Below are 23,975 nucleotides of genomic sequence, written 5' to 3'. Positions count from 1 at the left end.
TGGTGACAATTCAAAATTAGCGTCATTTTAATTTCATATTATTTCTAATGATATATATGTCTTATATTGATTATATATCCCTCTACTGGGGATCCTTTCAGGTTTGTTTAGTATCTGGTTTAAGATAGCACGGTTTAGACATGCTAGATTTCATCTTATGGCTCCTATTGGTTTTGATTTTGGGCATTTTTTATAAAAAGGCCTCTTGAGTTAGAAAGACACCAATGACCCATGGATTAGACTCTTGTTTACAATGCAAGACAGCTGATACTGAAGACGGAAAGGCTCATAGAATCATTCAGCCATTGGCAAGTTTATTTTAATTAAAAAAGCTAAGCATACTTGTAAAGTTACAGAAAACAGTAAATAACATTATAAGCCAGTTAAGTAACTGGCCAGAGGATTGAAAGTAATAATTGTTGGTTTCCTGGTTACACTCTTGCATGTTTTAGTTTTAACTTTAATTTCGTGTCGCTTAGCTCTCAGTACGTGGCTGCGGTTACAGCAGCTTGGGATGGGCAGTAAAGCCATTTTTGCCAGCTTCACCCACATCCTGAGAGCACATTTATAAAAATAAACATGCCTCCTGCACTCTGTATTTCAGCTTATTGATGTTGCATTTGAGGCTCGTTTGAGTGGGCAACACATTTTCCATTGTTTGTTTGTAGAATCCTTCAGCACAGTTAGAGACCTTCCAACCCATTACGCCTGTGCCAGCTCTTTGGAAAAAAAACTGTCCAATTATTTCCATTTTTCTGCTCTTTCCCCATAGCCTTGCAAATGTTTTCCTCCGTGGCCCCACCCCTCTTTAGATTAGTAAGCACATCTGCCCACAAAGAGTGGTAGATAGTTGGAACGCTATTCCACAAATAGGAATGGTTGCTAGATAAGTTGTTAATTTTATATTTAAGGTAGACACTTCTTTGTTCACAAATGTAGGTACATGAAGTTAGGCTAGAGATCAGCCATGATGTCACTGAATGGTGAAACAGCCTTGAGGGTCTGATTGCCGTACTCCTGTTCTGGTGTTCCTGTCAAAACGTTCCAAAGTACTTTAAATATATTTGTAGTGTAATTACTGTTTCAATGTTGGGAACAGGGCAGCCAATTTTCACACAGCAAGCTCTGCAGACACCGTGTTAATGAAGGCTACATAACCTTTTAATGATAGAACCATAGAAATGATAGAGCACAGAAGAGGGCCATTTGGCCTATCTTATCCATGCCAACCCAAATACAACCAGATCCCCTGTCGTTGGAGGGGTTGGTATTGGCTGGGAACCTGGGGATAATTTTCCTGATCATCTTCAAAACATTGATACAAGATATTAAAGTAAAAGAAGTAGTAGGAAAAGTGTAAGTAAAATGAAGTAATGATGATTCGTTGTTGCCAGTCTTGAGGTTTAAAAGCCCATCAGTGATAGGAGGAAGACTCTGAAGCTCCACAGTTGTGAGGTTCTGGGAAGAATGAATTGGAGCTGGAGACAATGAATGTTAACCTTCAATACAAAGGGTTTGTGTGTGTCATTTGAGAAAATTCCTCAAATCTGTTGTCTAAGGTGCTTTTAAAATACTTGTCAGCTTGTGACAAAAAACAACAAAGCCTGAATGTCAGAAGGAAATTTAAATAAAATGCTTTGAGTGCACTTTGCTGCCCTCTTCTCTGCTGGAGTTGTTGTCCAGCTAAAAAGGGCCCCCTGCAAAACAATGCTCCACTATCCCTGACCAATAATGTCGCCTGCCACTTCTTCCCTTCAGTAACGTGACAGGTTTCAATTGGTTTTTATTAGAAGGTCGGCACAGAGAGCCAGCAGGATATTTAGCTGTCATTCTTGCTGAACCCTGGAGTGATGGGGTCAACCCGTCAATCATGTTAGGTATGCCGGGTCATCGGCTTGAGTCCCACGGAAGCAAGGTATTGAGTTTGGTGGTGTCTTTTTGCACACTTCTGTTTTTCCTACAACACTTGTTTAATTTTTTCACCCTTGCATTGTCTCCTATTGATCCCAGAAATACCTGAAATAATGGCGTTTGTATCATTCATCCTTTCCATTTCAAGTGAGAGGTGAGATCCAGTCTGCCTTCTTCCATGGATGTAAAAATATCCTGTGATCACTATCTTGAAAAAGATTTGGGAATTAATACAGTGTCTTGGCCAATATTCATCCCTCAGTCCATGCCATCAAAAAAATCAGATTTTCTCATTCATACTACATGGATTTTTGTGGGAGCAATTTGTATTCAAAGTAACTGTTGTGTTAATTAATGTACCATCATTTCTATATTTCACAAGTGCTTTCATTCACTTGAAATCTGTTTTAAATGTCACAAGAACACAAAATTGCTATATAGCATAAGTCTTTGTTTTGAGGATACAATACCTGCTGGGGAGGTACATACATGGAGCAGGAAGGTAGAATAGAATAGCAATTCATTGTCACTTGTATTTATGAAAATACAATGAGATGTGTGTAAGTCTTCACAATCCGGCGCCATTTTAATTACAGAAATTATAAAAAGAAATAATTGAGTCAAAGTTCAGACAAAGATCATCTTTTGTTTCCTCCACCGCTCCTGGGTTTCTGGAGTGGCTACGAGACACGACCTCTGAGGCCGCCAAAGCACGGATTTCCAGACTGGGCCCACCATGCTGCCATCACTGAGGGCAAAATTGAAGCCATAGCAACGAGGGACAGACTGGACCCACCAAGTCACCATCACTGAAGTCCATCACTCAAGCCATCGCCACCTCAGTTGCCGCCTGAAGCTGCCACATTCCCTCCATTGTGACAAGAGACAAACTGGAACCACCGTGTGATCACCATTAAAGCTACTGCTGAAACCACTGCCAGGAGAAAAGGACCAGACCCACTGATGATGAAACCTTCGATAAAGCCGCGGTCATTATGGCCACGAGGAATGGACGTCTGGATCTGCCGCACTGTCATTTCCGCAGCAGCAGGCCTTCTCAACCATCTTCCTTCACTGCAGCCACAAGAAAGATGAAAAGCTGAACGCTGATACAAAAGAGAAATAAAGAAACAAAATAAAAACCAGCAAGAAGAAAGTGGACGGCCAGGTGCACGACAGTGTTGGGGAACAGAGCCTGAACATTCCTACCCTTGGCCACCATCTTGAAAAAGGTGAACTACCACTAATTTATTAGGTAGGGAGGGTGGGGCAGTTGGATGTCATACATGATGGTTCATCCAGGAATGTTTATTGCAACATAAAAAAGACTCATTGGACTTCAAATAGTGATATTAGGTTTTCAATGAATTGGCCTACATTAGAACTTTAATTACACTTCAAAAGGACAAGAATATTTCTGAAAGACTTTGGGATATTCCAAGAGCCAAACCATCTTCAGCTGCTTTGTCAATTACCTCTCCTCCCTCATAAGCCCAGAATTGGGGATGTTTGCTGATGATTGCATAATGTTCCGTGCCATTCACAACTCTTTAATGAAGGAGCTTATGTACAAATGCAGCAATTGCATTTGGGTGGCATTCAGGCTTGAGCTTATAAATGGCAAGTGACATTCACAGCACACATGTGCCAGGCAATGACCATCTTGAACAAGAGATAATCTAACCATCACTCCTTGAGATTCAATAGCATTACCATCGCTGAACCCACACTACCATCATCCTGGGGATTATTGTTGACCAGAAACTGAACTGGACTGGCCGTATAAACACTGTGATTAGAAGAGCAGTTCGGAGGTTGGGAATTCTGCAACACTTTAATCACCTGCTGATGCATCAAAGCCTGCCCACAATCTATAAGGCACAAGTCAGGAATGATAGACACTCTCTAACTGCCTGGATGAGTGCATAACAATATTCAAGAAACTGAACACCATTCCGGATAGATAAATAAATAAAGCCTGTTTGGTTGACATCCCATTGAATACCTTCAGCATTCACTCTTGTCCACCAGTGAAGCAGAGTGGCAGCAATATGCACCATTACAAAATGACTGCAACAGCCCATTAAGGCTGAGAACAATGCAGCACAGGAACAAACCCTTTGACCCTCCAAGCCTGCGCTGACACATTTTGCTTTTCCATACTAAAGCTGTCTTCACTTAAAGGATCCATATCCCTCCATCCTCTTCCTATTCATGTATTCGTCCTTCTTAGACAATGATCTCTACCATCCAGAAAGTAAAGGGTGGCAGACACATGAAAAGATCTGCAAGTTCCTCTCACCATCCTGACTTAGAACTGTGTGGCCCTTGCTTCACTATTGCTGGGTCAAAGTCCTGGAACAGAGCTCAGTGTGAACCTACACCACATGGACTGTAAAGATCCAACAAGAAAGCTGACTACCATCTTCCCAGGGCTACTCGGGACGGCACCCAGCCATGAAAGAATAAGAAATAAAGCAATCATGTGGCTGTAGCAGCAATGTGTTAATGACGAGATGGTCTATTTCCTGTGATGTTGTTTCAGGGATAACTATTGACCAGGATATCATAAAGGAGCTGACTTTAAAACGATGCAGATCTTTTTCTATCTGCCGAAAACTATCGAGATTAATGTCTTAGATTTGGGTGTACAAGGCATATATTTAAAGGTGGCAGAGCAGTTTGAAAGAGCAAGTTAAAAAGGTAGAAGAGTTCCTGGGTTTATCAGTAGAGATATAGAAAATGAAAGAAAACATGTTACGATGATTTCTTTTTAAGAAAAGCACTAGTTCAGTCGCACCTGGTGTTTGAGTCCAATTCTGAGCACTGCATTTAAGAAGGATATGAATGCTTCAGAAAGATTTATGAAAATAGTTCCAAGGATGAGGAACTTCAGCTACATGGAAAAGCTATACCTGTTGTTTATAGCATAAAGAATGTTGAGGGAGATTTGGTGGAGATATTTAAAGTAATAGAAACCTAGACAGAGCAGAGAGAAATTGTATCTTTCTTTATTTGTTCATGGGATGTGAATATTGATAGCTTGGCCATTATCTATTGTCCATAATGAATTGCTGTTTCAAAGGTGGATGTAAGTTGCCTCCTTGAACCACTGCAGTCAATGTGGTTTAGATACACACACTGTGCGAAGAAGGGAGTTCCAGGATTTTGAGCTAACGATACTGAAGAAATGGTGATTATAGTTCCAAGTCAGAATGGTTGGAGCTGAACTTGTAGGTGGTGCAGTCCTTGACTTTCTAGGTGATTGAGGTCATAGATTTAGAAGGTATTGGAAAAGGAGGGTTGGTGAATTGCTACAGTGCACCTTACAGATAGTACACTGCTGTCACACTGCTAGTGGTGGAGAAATTGAAAGTTTAAAATGGTGGGTGGGAGGCCAGTCCATCAGGTAAAAACAAGGACTGCAGATGCTGGAAACCAGAGTCTAGATTAGAGTGGTCCTGGAAAAGCACAGCAGGTCAGGCAGTATCCGAGGAGCAGGAAAATTGACATTTCGGGCAAAAGCCCTTCATCGGGAATAGAGCAAGTCCAATAGGCCAGTCCATCATGCTATTGTATTTTGGGTCATATTGACATTCTTGTGTATTGGGCTGCTCATCCAGTCAGGTGGGGAGTTTTAATCTGACTTGTGTCTTTTAGGTGGTGGATAAGGAAGGTGAGTTACTTGTCACAGAAATCGTAGCCCCTAACCTGCTGTTATAGCCACAGCTTTTATGTGGCTAGTCCAGTTAAGCTTCTGGTTAGTGGTAACTCCTGTGATATTAATTGATGGAAAGATCGAGAATCAGAAGATACCAATATAAAGGTGAACACCAAACAAAAATTAGTGACATGAGGAAATTTTTTTTAAATGCACCAAACAATTAATGTCTGTAATGTACTGCCTGGGTCTATGGTGGCAGTAGATTCAATTGCGGCTTTCAAAAGGGAATTAGGTAAGCAGGAGAGAAAAAAGTACAAGGCAGTGGGAAAAGATTAGGATAAGCTAATTTGCTCTTGCAGAGTGTTGATACAGACATGATGGGTTGAACAGCCTCATTTGGTGCTGATTTTTGACTTGTACAGTAAAAATGGTGACACAGTCTATCATGCCTTTGGGGCTGTGTTGAAAAAGGTAATCAATTCATCCCACACTCCTCTGCTCTTTTCCCCTAACCTTCATAGTTTTATTCTTTGAGTTTTCCTCCCTTTTTGAAAGTCTCTACTGAATCTGCTTGTACCATCTTTTCAGATAGTGAATTCCAGTACACCAAGTACAGACTGCCCTCACCATAAAACTGTTAACTCCTGAAGGATATACCAGCAGAGTGCCATTGTTATATTTATCTAAGTATTTGTAGCAGATAAAAAAACTCCACAAAACGATTAAGTTAATGTTTTGTAAACATGCTCCTGTTCATCCTGCCTGCCTGTTGCACATTTTGTCCTGGTCTAGTAGATCCTGTTCCAGCCAACTGCTGATAAACAAGACAGGCTACTTTGCCAAGGAATGGTTTCAGTTAGACTGGGATTTCAATAAAATGCGAACAAAAATAGCTAATTGCAAACCTCTCCATCCACAGCATATTTAATGATTCATATTAGGCCTTCAACATCAGGGGCGGCACGGTGGCTCAGTGGTTAGCACTGCTGCCTCACAGCGCCAGAGACCTGGGTTCAATTCCCGCCTTAGGCAACTGAATGTGTGGAGTTTGCACATTCTCCCTGTGTCTGCATGTGTTTCCTCCGGGTGCTCCGGTTTCCTCCCACAGTCCAAAAAAAAATGTGCGGGTTACGTGAATTGGCCATGCCAAATTGCCCGTAGTGTTAGGTGAAGGGGTAAATGTAGGGGAATGGGTCTGGGTGGGTTCCTCTTCAGAGGGTCGTTGTGGACTTGTTGGGCTGTAAGTAATCTAATCTAATCAACAGAAAGCACAAGCTGCCAAAAAGTGGTTAGACTGTAAAATGTTCTCTTATTTCCAGAGGTGAACTTTTCATTGAGATTGGTTGCTAATGCTTTGAGTTGCTGGAACTTTAGGGGGTGTTTTTTGAAACCCATTAAAATTCTGTATGTTGGAAAGTATTGGCAAGATGTTGATCAATCATAAGAGTGATTGGGAAGAGAATTGGTCCATTGAAATTGGGAAAAAAAATGGGAGAGATTCAGAAGAGGTTTGGTCCACTGGAATTGGACAAAATGGGAGTGATTGTGAAGTGATTTAATCTGATGAAATTGTATATAATGGCAATTGGTAGGGGTGAGATTTAGCTCATGATAGACAATGAGAGTGATTATAAGATGATCAGAGGAATAGATAGAGTAGACAGTCAGAAACTTTTTCCCTGGGTACAACAGAGTGTTACAAGGGGACATAAATTTAAGCTGAAGGGTGGAAGGTATAGGGGAGATGTCAGGGGTGGGTTCTTTACCCAGAGAGTGGTGGGGGCAGGGAATGCGCTGCCCGTGGGAGTGGTAGAGTCGGAATCATTCGCGACCTTTAAGCGGCATTTGGATAGGTACATGGATGGGTACTAATCTAGGTTAGAGGTTCGGCACAACATCGTGGGCCGAAGGGCCTGTTCTGTGCTATATTGTTCTATGTTCTATGTTCTATGAAACCGGAGCACCCGGAGGAAACCCACACAGATACAGGGAGAATGTGCCAACTCCACACAGACAGTCGAACCCGGGTCTCTGGCGCTGTGAGGCAGCAGTGCTAACCACTGTGCCACCGTGCCGCCCACAATAGGGTTCTATTTGATCCCTTGGAGTTTTACTCAGTAGAAATGATTGGGAAGAGTTTAGATCCATTTATAAATAGTGCAAAGAGGGAGTGCTTGAAAAGCTTTAGATGTGTTGTGATTCAATGAAAAATGAAAGGAGGGTCATTCTATTGAAGTTCTTCATATGTATGAATTTGAATGAGATGTCCGTTTCCTATCCTGACCTGGTTGTGTACATAGCTGCACACTTGCAGATTTTCTGTAAAATGTTGTGATAAAATAAAAAACTTTTTTGCTTACTTACACTGTCATTTTGCAGGGAGTCTACAAATGCTGATTGTGTTAGGGTTTAAATTATGTTTAGAGCATAGTACATACCAAGATCAAATTTTAGGTACCAGTTTGTTTGTATGTGAGTAATGAATGCCAAAGAATGAGTTGCAGCTTTGAATCTAATCAAAAGGTTCAGATAGCTTTATATACAATAATAGAATGAGTTACAGGCAACGATGACAGGCTGGGATCTAATCGAAAGAATTAGATGGATTAAATATAGAATAACAGATAGCCATTCCAGCCATGCAACAGATAGATGCAGGCTGGAATCTAATCAAGGGGTTTGATTGGTTTATAATAACTGGAGTCTAAGTCACTGAGACAGCATTGTGCAGGAGTGAGTTGGTAGTTGGAATAACATAATCAAAGAATTGAAAGAAAGAACTTAAATTTATGTAGTGTCTTATCACTTGTGTGCCGTAATGCAATTGAATGTAGCAGCCATTTGTGTGCATCCATAACCAGCAGTCAGATGAATAACCAGTTTATCTAACCAGTTAATTTTAAAATGCAGATGTTGCTCTGAAACTGGATCTTTGTCTTCGAGGTAGGTTTGCACAAGGGAGGTGAAATAGACATTCTATGAAGTAAAAAGCATCTGTCCTCACTGCCTTGTGGCAGGATTCTTCCCCAAAGCACTGACTAACCCTTGTGTCACTCATTTCCTTTATCTCCTCACACAACCATCACAAAGAATATTGTAGTCTCGAGTGTAATGCAGTGTTGTTGACAGATGCCTCCTGCAGGATGGACAGGTTGCGATTTCAAACACTGATTGTTTCCAGCACTTTACCTATGCATTTGAAGCCAAGTGCTGGGGGGAGCATTGGCATTGAGAATGTGTATCCTAGAGCAAACCCTTTTATTAAATGCATTGTCTGCACGATTCCTCAATCAGCAGGGAGGCACATTGTGTTTTCTGCTGTTTGCCTGTATCTTGCAACTAAATTAGAGATTTGCCAGTATTGTGAGGTTGCAGTCATATTATGTTGCTGTCGATATGTTAGACAGCAATAACTTAATCATAGCACCAGTTTAGAAGGAAAGAACTATCTATCATTGTGCCTTTTACCACACCAAGTGGCCCAAAACCAAATAAGTACTAGCTTTGAATTATATTTACTCCCGTAATGTTGGAAATGCAAAAGCAAAATTGTTTTGACGTCTGATTTGAACTGCTTTAGCCAAACCATAGATCGAAAGCATCCCTTCACCTTCCTCAGTTTTAATTGCAAGCTTTCTGAATCCAACCTTTCACTTTGTCTTCTGTCCTTCATTCCTCAGCCTGGTTGATGTCCTGCTGAGTGGGTGTTAAGCCTTTGCAGCAGTTCTTTCAGCAGTTCGTTATGGTGGCAAAGAATACACTCTGAACGGAAGGGCCTGGGGATAGTGACTCAGACCAATAGAAATGGAGAAGGCCAATTCTACCCTTCCTTATCTTTCTCCATTGCCTCCAACTCTCCTCATCATACAAATTATGTACTTAATAAAAGTGGTCCTTGAAGATGCCCATGTACTGTACTTCCAAGCATGCAGTTGTCTCATACAGCACAACTATGCATTTTTTAGTCCCTCTCTTGAGAAGACATCCCCTTGATTGGACCTGGATTATTATGAATCTTATTTCATGAGATTATAAACTGATTAGGGTAAACAATGTTGAGCATTATTCTATGTGAAGCCCCGATACCGATAGGGAATAAAAAAGAATGAAGTTACACTGGATGAGGGGTAGGGGGGTTGCAGAACAGTTAGGGAAAGATACATTGTGCTGTGTATCTGACAGCATGAGTCCTGAAGACTGTATTGTCATGCTCTGTGCTATGGATTGTGACATCTCCAGTCTAGAAAGGAATCTGGAATGGAGGGCAAGAATAAAAGGTGTGCCTAAGAAAGAGCTGCTGACAAGGGAGTATGAGCAGTGAGAGGCAAAATCAAAATGCAGAGCTACAAATAATCTCTGGATTCCAAACTGAGCCACAAGCAAATTGACAAGGGACAGAAAAGGTCATAGTTGAATGCAGGGTTCAAAGGAGAAATGGGTTTTGATTCATTGGGTGTTGGCATCAGTACTGATGAAAGAGGAAAAGGTGCTGTTGGAACGGTCTTCATCAAAACTGAGCTTGGGTGTGTATTGATGAATCCTATAACTACGGTTGTGGAGAGGTCTTTAGGTTAAACCATGAAGATGGAGGGAAGATCACTTGTGGTGAGAAAAGTTAAAGAGAAAGCAGGATATTCATATGAATAATTATAACCAAAGTCTGACAGGAAGGGAGAGCACACACAGAGGTAAGAATGCACTAAGTTAAATCAGAGTTGGTAAAATCGTTAAGATACAATTAAAGACTTTTTATCTGAATATAGACACCATTGTAACAAGATAGATGAATCGCTAACTGAAAAACTAAAAAAGGTATATGATATGGCAGCCATTGCAGAGACATGGTTACAAAGTGATTACAGCCTGGCCATGAATGTTCTCGTTTCAGAAGAACAGAAGAAAAGAAAAAGAGATATGATAAGCCCTGTTAACCGCAATTGTGATCAGCACAGTAGTGACAAATTATCTTGATTTGGGAAATCAAAAAAATTCAGAATTTGTTTGAGTGAATATAAGCAATAGTTAAGATAAGCACTTGCTTACAAGAGTGGTCTATAGGCCCCTTAACATTAATTACACTGGAGCAATATTATGCCATTTACCTTGTTTGGAAAGTGCATTGTTTGATCTCCGCAGTTAGGATTGTGATTTTTGAAGTTGTTAATGCAACAACAAGTATCTACCTGACTAATGAGTGCATGACAGCACAGTGTCTCTAACCCACTTATTTAACCTGATAGTATTGTGGAGGGGCATTCGACTGTATCTAACATGAACCAGGAGGAGAGCTACTGACTTTGGATACCTAAGGTCAAGCAGGCTTTTTGATGAGCACCTTTTTTGGGGATAGTGAAGAAGATGTTTGGTATGCTTTCCTTTATTGGTCAGAGCATTGAGTATAAGAGTTGAGAGGTAATGTTGCAGCTGTACAGGACATTGGTTAGGCCACTTTTGGAATATTTTATGCAATTCTGGTCTCCCTCCTATTGGAAGGATATTGTTAAACTTGAGAGTTCAGAAAAGATTTACAGGGGTGTTGCCAGGGCTGGAGGGTTTGAGCCATCGGGAGAGGCTGAATAGGCTGGTGCTGTTTCCCTGGAGTTTGGTGGCTGAGGGGTGACCTTATAGGGGTTTATAAAATCATGAGACAAGGTTTATTTTTCCCTGGGGTCGGGGAGTCCAGAACTAGAGGGCATAGGTTTAAGGTGAGAGGGGAAAAATTTAAAAGGATGTGGAGGGGCAACTTTTTCACGCAGAGGTTGGTGCATGCATGGAATAACCTGCCAGAGGAAGTGGTAGAGGCTGGTACACTTAAAAGGCATCTGGATGGGTACATGAATAGGAAGGGTTTAGAGGGATACGAGCCAAGTGCTGGCAAATGGGACTAGATTAATTTAGGATATCTGGTCAGTATGGATGAGTTGGACTGAAGGGCCTGTTTCCATGCTGTGCATCTCTATAATTCTATGACTCTATAGCTCTATATCTTCACCTTGATGAGTTCAAATGGATCTCTGAATGCTAAGACCGAATCTCTTTCAGAACCCATTCCCACAAGTAAATTTCATTGGACATCTAGAGTTCGGAACTCATTCCGTTCAATGTAAAGGCTCATAGACATTGGCTGCTCAGTTTAGAAAAATTGTCTCTCCAAATGAGAAGCACATGCTTGAAACAAAAAGCCTGATTGGAATTAATCAGTTACTTCTGCTGCCGTTCAGCTCCCAATATCCAGCAAGTCTATGACTCTCACCCTGTCAACCCTATACCCCATACATGTCCCTACTTTCCCCCCACAAACGGTACTATCCTGAGTTGTTTCACTAGATTTGGAGTGTAAATATAAATTTTTGAAAGATAGATCCAAATCAACCTATAGCACCTTTTTTGAATCAATTTACTAGAGTTAAATATGCTCGCAATATTTGAAGAGTTGATGATGATTTTTAATTTACATTGGGATAGTTAAAAACCATTTGGCCCAACAAGCCCATCTTACTGATGAACTCTACGAAACCACCCTCTCAACATAGTGTTTTCAGTTGTTTTCCCCTTACTCTGTACTCTTACGCTTCTCACTCTTACTTCATCATTCCTAACTATCCAAATGCAACCCTTAACCTTTCTATCTTCCTCTTGTATTTTCTCATTACCCCTCCTTTCATCCATCTTCACATCCTTCCATTGTTCAACCCTTGTTGTCCCCTCCCCCCCCCAGGAATCCAATTCCAACATTAGTGTAATAAATAAAAACTGAAAGACCTGCGGATGCTATAAATCAAAAACAAAAATAGAAATTGCTGGAAAAGCTAAGCAGGCCTGGCAGCATCTGTGGAGAGAAATCAAAGTTAACGTTTTGGGTTGAGTGACTATTCCCCAGAACGGTTCTGGGGAGCGATCACTTGACCCAAAACGTTAACTCTGATTTCTCTCCACAGATGCTGCCAGACCTGCTAAGCTTTTCCAGTATTTTCTATTTTTGTTTCCAATGTTAGTGTGCTGAGTTCAGGCTAATATTTGCCAGGGCTAATGTTTTGGGCTTCTTCATTTTGATAGTGAATCATTCTGCAGATATGTTCTTCAGCCATTTAAAAAATGATTATCGCTGATATCCCAATTGTGTAAATCCAAAGTTTATAATAAGTTTTCCTGCTGGTATATTATTGCAGGAAAAGATATTGCCTTCTCTCAACCTGTTTTAAATAACATTCTGAACTGATTCAGTAATTGTGTAAAGGGTGCCCTCTGAGACCTGATTATATACTAATCAGTTCATGTATGGAGACCCTTTGATTTTTACATCAAAGAATCGTTCTACAATTAGATGGAACTCGGTGGAGTGTTTGGGATTCCCTAGGCATTGAGTAAACTCCTCATAGAGCAAAATAATGCACTTAAAATAAGTAAGCTACTAGATAATGACCCTAATTAAAGCATGGGAGAATTAAATAAGAAAGGATGGTTTGTAAAACCACCTTTTTGAGAGTCCTCCAATGTTGACCTTTGGATTGGTGGAGTGAAAAATTCATGGTTCACACTTCCCGGCAAAAAGCACTTTGAAATTCTGTCCCACTCTATAAAGTGATGAAGAGTAGTAATTTACTGCAGTCTGTTCTGTCCATTGTTTGGATGGAGACACTAGTCTTTAATTCTTTTCATTTTATGCAGAAGGGGGAAGGTTCTTTGAGTATCATACACCCAGACAGAGTTTGGTCTGTTCAAGATTTTAAAAGATTTAATGGATTTCCACGCAATTAAGAATCTGTCAGATGATCACTAGATGAAGGCAAGTCTTATTTTGATGCCTTGATCAGGTGGAATGTCTCAATGCTCATTCATAGCACTGAGGTTTCAAAGATGAGGAAGAGGCAGGAGACTGGGATAGAGAAGCATATCAGCTATGATTTAAATGGCAGAGCAGACTCAATGGGCTGAATGGCCTAATTTCATAACTGTGTCTTATGGTCTAACAATTCTCTGTTTGTTTCAGTTGTGAGAAGTGACACAACACCAGGTTATAGTCCAACAGGTTTATTTGAAATCACAATAATCCAACAGCTTTTGGAGCACTGTTCCTTTGTCAGGTGAACGTGGTGCTCCTGACTATAGCCTGGTGTTATGCAACTTCTGACTTTATCCATCCTAGTGTAACACTGGCACCTCCACATCATTTCAAATTGTTAGAATATTTGTTTTTGACCAGCATCATCTCGAGGACTGAAGCACCTTTCTCTGTGCTCTAGACCTCAATGATTCAATTATATTTGTGCACCATGCCTATATTTGGTAAATCAGAAGTGCCAGAATGAAGAAATGTTAGTGCAAAGCCATGACAGTAGTAATTTTACAAGCTACAGAGCCAGTATACAGGTCACTCAGGAAGATGCAAACTGGAGATTTCCATCCCATTTGATAGCAATCATATTAAGAGGATTGTATATGGGGATGGAGAGAGGCTAGAAGCTAGGCTTCAGATTGAACTCTGATGGTAGATGAGGTGCATCATTGGAAGCATTAATTTTTAAAGTACCCCTTGCTGACATTTTGTTTGGGAAAATAGGAGATTTTGAAAATGTATCCCAGGTTCATTAGCTTTAGTTGCAGGATACCAGCCCTACATTTCCACAGACTAGTCCTACATTCCCCAAAGTTGAGAAGAATGAGGGGCAATTTATTTACAAGTTCCAAAATTCTCAAAGGGCTTGAACAGGGTGGGTTCAAAGAAAGTACTGTCATTGGCTGAGTGTCCAGAACATGTGGACCTAATGTCAAGTTTGCTGCTTCCTTGGATTTAATACTATTCCCAATTTCCCTTGTTATACAAAGTTAGACCAATTTTCCCATTTTATTCTTATGACAGATGGGAATGAACAACCATTGCAGTTCCTCCATGTGCTCTTACAATGTTTGCATAGTCTGTCCATTGTCATCCCTTTGAGTAACATTCCCCAATTTCCACACACAGATCGTGCCTCAAACCATTGTAAGTTCCTTTAATTGGGTTCAAGGCCCTAGACTTAGAATCAACTATGTCATTCTCTATCTTCATGCAGAATTCTATCATATTATGGTCACTCTCCCCTCAGGGGCATCACACAGCTAGATTGCCAATTATTACTTTCTCATTATACAATACCCAGTCTACTGTGTCCCATTCTGTATTTGATTCAAATGTATTGATCTAAAAAAAACATTTCTTACACAGTCCAGTAATACTTCCTCTACAGTATTGTTGTGAATTTGCCTAAATCTATGTGCAGATCAAAGTCAGCCATATTTACAGATGTACATTTGTTGCTTGCATCTCTAATTTCCTATTTCATGCCTTCCCCAACGTTACCACTGTATTATCACTTTCTGCCCCTTGGTGTTTCTAAACTCTATGTTACAGATTCTGCTTCACCAGAACTAATATTGTGCCTCACTATTGTGCTAACACTCTTTAACCAACAATATTAACCATCTCCTTTTCCTTTTTGTGTATCCTTCCTAAAAACTGTATATTCTAGGAGATTTGTTTCTTTCCCCTGGTCAACTTGCAGTCACCTACCTCTCTTTAATCCCAACTACATTCGACCTATTTGTGTGACTAATTCATCCACTTTATTGTGAATGCTTTGCCCATTAAGACACAAAGCCTCAAGTCTTGTATTCTTAATATTTTTAGCTCTGTCACATTATTTTATGATATGGACTGAATTCTCTGCCTATCATTTTTCTTATTTCCCATTCTTTCATTTACTTTTGCCCTTGTTTCCCTCTCTTCTGTCTCCTTGTATAGGTTGTCAGGTTCCTGCTATTTTACTTTAAACCCTCCCCAACCTCAATAGTAAATACTCTCCCTCATACATCAGTTCCAGTTCTGCCCAGGGGCACCCCCTGTCCAGCTGTATTGGTCCTCCCTCCCCTAAAAACAGCGCAGTGCCCCTGGAATCTGAAAACCCCTCCCTCACACCATCTCTCAGTCATGTAGTCACCTGATATGTCCTGCTATTCCTACCTTGATTAGCACATGAGGTTGTTTCCTAGCTTCCTATATTCTGCTTTTAGGACTTGTGAGAGAATTTAAAACTAAGACTCAGAGTTAAAAAATAAGGGCTCACCGATTTGAGACCAAAATGAGGGCAAAAATGTTCTCAGAGTTGTGAGTGTTCGAAATGCACATTTTTGAAATGCAGGGTCAACCAGAAGAACTTAGAATTGTTTGAGAGAAGATGATGCTTGTTAGACTTTGTATTCTTGAGTTGGGTTATGATGATGTGTAATCGTGGCTGAGAGGTGAAGGCGATGGATTTGAAATTCATTGGAGCTAGATTTGAATCCTACCAGCTACTGATCTTGTCACTGCTACTTTAAAACACATGCCTGCCAATTGAATTATAACTCTCTTGTAGCATAGTAGTACTGTCAGAAGAGATAGAAGGCCCTGGTATATATCCCACCTGTGCCAGGAGTGCATCATAACATATCTGAACTGGTTAATTAAAAATGCTCAGAGTTGGGTTATTCTCCAGTGAAGAGTTGGTTTCTGCAAAAGGAAAAAGTCTAGAAGGGGAAGGTGGAAACTGCTGTTTGTATTAAATTATGGACTTTTGCAGCAAAACCCTTGTAAATCTGAAAGCTAATAAAAAAATGTAGTTATTGGTCTGTGAAACAACAGAGTCATGAGTCTTTGGAACTCTTCCTCAAAAGGCAGTAGAAACAGAGTACTTGAATACTTTTAAAGCAAAGGTAATTTGGTTCTTGATAAGCAAGGGAGTGAAATATTGAGCAGGAACGAGGTGGAGTGATCAGTCGGCCACAATTTTATTGAATGGAAGAGCAGGCTCAAGCTGAATGGCCTACTCATGATCTTATATGTTCAACTTCTACATTTTGCTCATAGTTTGGGTGTCAATTATAAATTTTGAAACTGTGTCCTCAGTTTGAAATATCTCCCTGCAGTGATATTATCATAGTCGGCTCCAGAGTCTTGGACAAAGGAGTATTGGATGCCAAGTTTGCACAAACTAGTGACATCTATTAACTTCAAACTAGGTGCAGAGGCACAATTGAGCTGAAAGTCTCCAGAACTCTGTTTTCTGGTGCCATTTGATCTCATATTACTGACATTGTTGTTGAGCTAGTGGCATATTACTATTCACCCCATATTCTACTCTCCACGTTCTTACTTTGGGAAGTAATTTGCAAATCAAATAATTGCTCATGTGCCTGGTCAGAAATTCACTCTGTATTAATAAAGTTGATTTTCCGTATGATACATTTATACTTTGTTTTTATGTGGAATTCTATATTTTTTGTGTACATGCACTGAAGGGGATGCAGAGGGGATTTACCAGGATTTTGCCTGTGATAGAGTGTTTCAACAATGAAGAGAGACTGGGTAAGCTTGGGTTGATTCTTTTCAGAATAGGGAAAGCTGAAAGAGAATTTGATTAAAGTGTATAAGGAGGCATGGTGAAGATGAATAGAAAGTGACTGCTCCCCTGAGTCGAAGGGTCAGTAACAAGGGTCATAATTTTAAGATGAAAGAGGTTTAGAGGGGACTTAAGGAACAATGATTTCACCCAGAGGATGATGGAGGTTTGGAATGCACTGTCTGGGAGAGTAGTTGAGGTGAGCAACCTTGAAACCTGTTTAAAAACAAAATGAGCACTTGAAATGTCATAACTTTCAAGGCTATGGAACGAGTACTGGGAGATGGGACTAGTGTAGGTACAGTGTAGCTTTGGCAGTACAGACTTGATGGGCAGAAGGACATATGATTCTAGATGTGGACAAGTCAAAATGTGCATTCACTTTAAAAAAAAACTTAGTCCTATTGCCCATCTCTGTCTTGCTGCAGTCTGAAAAACAATGCTTTATCGTTGCCCTTTTCAATGGAACCTAGCCAAATTTGTATCCATGCTGCTATTATGCCTTTAATTCCCTGCACTAACTTGGTTGGAAAGCCTATTTCTGTAACACTTTGGGAAGTTGAAGTACCCCTCACCAACATTTCACCTTTCTCCATTGACCCATCAAACATTTACCTGGGACAAATCTGTTCTCATCTCACTGTGTAGGTTACTTCATATCTTTGTTCCTCAGCTTTCCTAAACCTTATTTTTAAATCTATACTTTGCCAGAATTTATTGTCCATTTCTGATTACCCTTGAGGAGGAGTTGATGGTGGTGAGCTGCTGCCTTAAAACATGGCAGTTCAAATGGTGCAGGTACACCCACAGTGCTGTTAAGAAGGAAAATTAAACAATGACTACTCTCTCTTCAATGTTTCTGCACTGACACTTGATCCATTTGACTGACCTCACTCCCCAGAACCAGATCATGCAGTGCCTCGTTGCACATAGGGCTTGAAGCACACTAATCAAGTAAATCCTTCTGCATAGGCTCAGAAGGTCTTCTGTCTCTTTATCATTTACCCAATCGCTAACTCAGCATATAATAGGACAATTAAAGTACCCTGATATGCAGTTTTTCCTTAAACATTTACACTTTGTATATTTTTCCCACCATTTAGTGACCTGTAGAATACACTGTAATGGCACCTCTGTTGTTTTTTACACCAACCAAATCGATCTGACCTTGACTCCTCTTGGACATCCCTGTTTCTCTGGCTCTGTATTATTATCCTGAATCATTTGTATCCAGGAACATATGGTGCCCAGCTCTGCCCTTTGGTGAGTCAGGTCTTGGTTATCAACAAAACATAATTTTTCCATATAATTAGGGGTCAGCCTTATGGCTTTCCTGCATCAAGTTCTTGTTGTTGAATGCCTCACTTGTGTCTTAAAGACCACTCCTCAGCATAAGTTGCAAGGTATGGTCTGACCAAAAACACTGTGGTTTGATCATGACTTCCTCTGATCTATTCTACACTTTGAGCATGCTGAACATTCTGTTGTCTTTGGATGAACATGTTGAGTCTACTTTGAGACTCTTTGGCCCGATTTAACCTCATCCATTGCAATTTTAACATTAAGTAAACGTTACTCATTTTCTTTCCTATGCGTAATACTCTATACATGCCTGATATTAAATTTATGTCAAATCGTTGACCTGTTAATGTATTGGGGGACAGTTTATCAAGGCCTCTAGTGGTCATTTGTAGAGATGGCAAGACACGTACATTGTCTTCTTTGGGGAAGACCTGATAATAACCTGAGCCAAGTTAGTGCCTGGTGATGACAGGTGGTCTTTCCAGTGGTGGGATTTGTGAGGCAGCGTGGGCCTTATCACCGTTAACTTAATCAAGATATTGGAGGGGAAATGGGATGGAGCCAACTCAAATGCTCTTCCCACCTCCAAACTTACCATGGAGGAAGGCATAAAATATTCCCTTTCTGTTGAATACTTTTTGTAGTTTCTGAGGCACCTCATTCAATTCTAATGCTTATCCCTATTTAATGAATTTACATTGAGATTCTCAAACACTCATCCTTGATAGGAACATTGGGAATTCCTAGATGAAGAAAACTCATATTAATCTAGTTCACACTCCACAATCCTAGGAGTCACAAAATACAATGATAATGGAATTGTTAGACCATAAGATATTGGAGCAAAATTAGCATATCAAGTCTGCTCCACCATTCAATTATGGTTGATGTGTTTCTTTACCCCATTCTCCTGCCTTCTCCCTGTAACCCTTGGTCCCCTTTCCATTCAAGAACCGAACATTCTCAGTCTTAAATGCATTCAATGACTTGGCTTCCACAGCCTTCTGCAGCAATGAGTTCCACAGATTCATGAACCTCTGGCAGAAGAAATTCCTCCTCATCTCAGTTTTGAAGGATTACCCCTTCACTGTGAGACAGTGCCCGCTAGTTCTAATCCCTCCTATTAGCAGAAACAACTTCTCCACATCCCTTCTATCCAGCTTCTCAGTATTTTGTAAGACTCAATTAGATCACCCCTCATCCTTCACAATTCCACCTAGAGAACTTAACCACTCCTCATAGGACAAGCCCTTCACTCTTGGGATCGATCTTGTAAACTCCCTCTAGAACCCTGCCATTTCCAGCACCGCCTTCTTTAGATATGGGGCCCAAAACTGCTCACGGTATTTGAAAGGTGGTCTGACCTGAGCCTTGTACAGCTTCAGCAGTACATCTCTTGCTGAAAATGTGTTGCTAGAAAAGCGCAGCAGGTCAGGCAGCATCCAGGGAACAGGAGAATCGACGTTTCGGGCATAAGCCCTTCTTCAGGAATTCTCTTGGTCTTGTATTATAACCCTCGTGGAATTAATGCTAATATTGCATTTGCTTTCGTAACTGGCATGTTAACCTTAAGAGAATCCTGAACCAGGACTCCCAAGTCTCTTTGTGCTCCAGATTTCCAATACATAGAAACTTGTAATGGTTTGACTACTAGTAATCTATGGCAGTCTAGTTTCCTTGTCCTTTCTCATATCTATCTCAGCAGTAACAATTGTTTTTGCCTCTTCGGCCACAAACTATAGGAATTAAAGTCCTGTACAAGAGCTCATGGAGGGAAGACAAAGGGAACAGAGAGACCTTAGAGTCCAGGTGCACAATTCTCTGAGAGTGGAGTCACAGGTAGACAGGGCAGTGAGGAAGGTTTTTGGCACACTGGCCTTCATCAGTTAGTAGATATGGGAAGTTATGTTGCTGTTGCTCAGGATGTTGGTGAGGCTGCACTTGGAATATCGTGTTCAGTTTTGGTCAACTTATTATAGGAAAGATGTTATTAAACTGGAAAGAGTGCAGATATTTACAAGATGTTGCCAGGACTCAAGGATATAGTGGGAGGTTGGACAAGCCTGGACTTTTTTCTTGAGAGCACAGATGACTGAAGGCGGATCTTATAGAAGAGTATAAGATCATGAGAGGCATGGATAAGGTGAATGCACTCAGTCTTTTTCCCAGGATTGAGAAATCGAGGTCGAGAGGCTATCAGTTTAAGGTTAGACGAGAAAGGATAAAAAGGAACCTGAGGGGCAACTTTTTCTACACACAGGGTGATACGCATTTGTGATGAGGTACAAGTGGAAGTGGTTGATGCGGGTACATTAACAACATTTAAAAGCCATTTGGACAAATACATGGATAGGAAAGGATTAGAAGGATATGAGCCAAGTGTAGGGAAAATGGGGATAGTGTGGATGAACATTTTGGTCGGCATGGACCACCTTGGGCCAAAAGGGCCTGTCTCCGTGCTGTGGGACTCTATGACTATGACTCCAAGACTTGGGAGGTTTGCATGGGGGATGCGATATGAGTCACGTAGGAGCACAATAGGAGGCCATTTGACCCCTGCCACCACTCTTTGGAGTAATCTGGTCAGTCCCATTTCTCTGTTCTGTCACCATAACCCAGCAGGATTACTTTCCTCAAGTGTGCATTCAATTTCCCTTTGAAAATATTGCTCAATTCTGCTTACATCATCTTGGTAGGCAACAAGTTCCAATTCAATCACATCTGTCCCTGCACATCTTGCTCAAAACTTGAGCTATCAGCTAATTGGCAATTTTCTTTGTTGACCTTAACTGAACTGCAAAATCTTGTATACTGCTATCAAATCTACTCTCAATCTTCTTTGCTTTAGGGAGAACCATTCCCAGCTTCTCAGTTTTATCTCATGCAGTCATAGAGTTGTACAGCACAGAAACAGACCCTTTGACCCAACTCATCACGTCGACCAGATATCCAGACCCGTTTGGCCCATATCCCTCTAAACCTTCCTATCCATCTACCCATCCAGATGCGTTTTAAATGTACCAGCCTCCACCACTTCCTCTGACAATCATTCCATGCACCTCTGCATGAACAAATTGCTCCTTAAGTCCTTTTTATATCTTCCCCCTCTCACCTTAATATAGCCAAAAAAACCCTTGAAATGTTCAACTAAATCTTTTCAACACCTCTGAAGAAAACTTCTATCTTTATGTGGTGTCCAGAAATAAACCCAGTGTTCAAGTTATAGCTCAACCAGTGTTATATAAAGTTCATCCCAAGTTTCCTGCTTTTGTACTCAGTACTTCTGTTTATGACGTCCAAAATTCCATATGTTTTACTAAGCAGTGTTTAAATGTGTCCTCCCTTGAACAAGTCCCTCTTTCCCAGCATTCCTTTAGTACTGGCTCATTTAACTGTATTGTCTCTCCCAATCTATTCTGACTAAACGCACAACCTGCCACTTCTCTGCATTAAGTCCCATCTGCATTTGACTACCCATTCAGGTAGACTATCTGTGTACTTTTGCATTTGACATACATCATCCAGTTTGCCATACCTCTGTCACTGTCTCCGATCTGGATTGGTACAGTTGTCATACCAGGTAGTGATACACCCAGACAGAATGCTCTCAATGGCACACCTATAAAAGTTGGCAAAGGTATTCACTGTCATGCCAAATTTCCTCAGCTGCCTGAGGAAGAAGAGACATTGTTGGGCCTTTGTAACCAATGCGTCCACATGAAGAGTCCAAGAAAGCTTGTTGTGGATGACCACCCCCGGGAGCTTGACACTCTCCACTCATTCCACCTCTGTGCTGTTGGGTATACAGTGAGTACAGTAGGAGGCTGAGTACGCACCACTGAGGGGGATGGGGGCTCCAGTGTTGAGTGTTAGTGAGGATGAAATATTGTCCCCAATCTTCACTGATTGTGGCTCTGGGTCAGGAAACTGAGGATACAGTTGCAAAGATTGAGGCTTCGTCCGAGATCACTTAGTTTAGTAATCAGTGTCCGGGGATAATAGTGTTGAAGGCTGAACTATAGTCAATGAGTAGGATTCTTACGTAGCTCTTCTTGGTGTCAAGATGTTCTAGGGAGGAGTGAGGGGCAAGTGATCTGGCATCTGACGTGAATCTGTTGGTCTGATAGGCAAATTGGAGTGAGTCAAGAGTAATGGGGAGGCTGAAGTTGATTAATGCCATGACCAGAAGATTGATTAATGCCAGAACATTCTGCTTAGAAATTATAACCTCATTAATTAACTTCAACATCTATATACATGATATTATTTTATTATTGTCCCCTTCACTAACACTGAGACAAAGTGCTAATCAAGTATTCCACCCTTCACAGTATTCATAAGCACATATCACCTTTGTCTGTAATGGGACCCACCTCTCTTTTCTTATTGTCCATTTAATATTTACATGCTAGTGGAAGTTTGTTGTGTCCCTTTTTAACTTCTCAAGGACAAGTAGAGACCAGAACTGCTGATCTTACTACTCATGTCCGCATATTCTGGACAAAGTGAAAAATCCCAGTTTCTCTACATTCTCTACCATCATTGTATAGGTTCCTATTTCAGGTATATTCCTAATTTGTCTAATTTCTATGTCAGTAATTTTGTACCCTTTCCACACAGGGATGTTCAAATCTGTACATATTATTGCATCTATGTTCTGGCCCATATTAAATCGTTGTCTTTTGAAATTTCAGATCAAGGTCTAAAAGTGGGAGGGAATTTTCTGTCTTGTGTGTAAAGCAGCAATGTGACTTGGGTTGACAGTCCATATCCAGTTCCTGGTAATGTGGCCAGAAATCTTCTCTGAGTAAGCTGTTTGACTCATTGACCATAAGATGCTGCAGCACATTTGTCCAGTGTTTTTATGATCTCAGAACGTCCAAAAGTCTTTTACAGCTTTCATAAAGCACTGTTGAAATGTATTCATGTATTAGCATTATTGAAAATGCAGCAGGCAAATTGGTGCACAGTAAGTTCTCACAAAAAACATTGTTAAAGAGATAGAGCTATACAGCACAGAAACAGACCCTTCGATCCACTCGTCCATGCCGGCCCAGATATTCTAAACTAACCTAGTCCCATTTGCCAACACTTGGCCCATATCTCTCTGAAATCTTCCTATTCATATATACAGCCTCCACCACTTCCTCTGACAGCACATTCCATACACGCACCATCCTCTGTGTAAGAACGTTGCCCCTTAGGTCCCTTTTAAATCTTTCCCCATACACCCTAAATCTGTGCCCTCTGGTTTTGGACTCACCCACCCCAGGGAAAAGACCTTGTCTATTTATCCTATCCATGCCCCTCATGATCTTATAAATCTCTACGAGGTCACCCCTCAGCCTCCGACGCTCCAGGGAAAACAACCCCAGCCTATTCAGCCTCTCCCTATAGCTCAAATCCTCCAACCCTGGCAACATCCTTGTAAACCTTTCATAGCATTTTTCCTATTATCAAGGAGAAATCCATGCATATTCCAAACGTGGCCTAACCAATGTCCTGTACAGCCACAACATGACCTTCCAACTCCTGTACTCAGTACTCTGACCAATAAAGGCAAGCATACCAAACAACTTCTTCACTATCCTATCTACCTGGGACTCCACTTTCAAGGAGCTGTGAACCTGCACTCCAATTTCTCTTTGTTTAGCTACACTCTTGAGGACCTTACCATTAAG

The 23,975-nt window shown here is 40.9% G+C and overlaps 1 protein-coding gene across 5 annotated transcripts in view; it reads left to right on the top strand.

Moving 5' to 3' along the window:
• Positions 1-23,975, top strand: part of exoc6b (exocyst complex component 6B) — a 652,306-nt gene that overhangs the window by 445,594 nt on the left and 182,737 nt on the right. The window lies entirely within an intron of this gene.

Source organism: Chiloscyllium plagiosum, chromosome 1, assembly GCF_004010195.1.
Source record: "Chiloscyllium plagiosum isolate BGI_BamShark_2017 chromosome 1, ASM401019v2, whole genome shotgun sequence".
Classification (NCBI taxonomy): domain Eukaryota; kingdom Metazoa; phylum Chordata; class Chondrichthyes; order Orectolobiformes; family Hemiscylliidae; genus Chiloscyllium; species Chiloscyllium plagiosum.
This window is presented reverse-complemented; position numbering and strand designations above follow the sequence as displayed.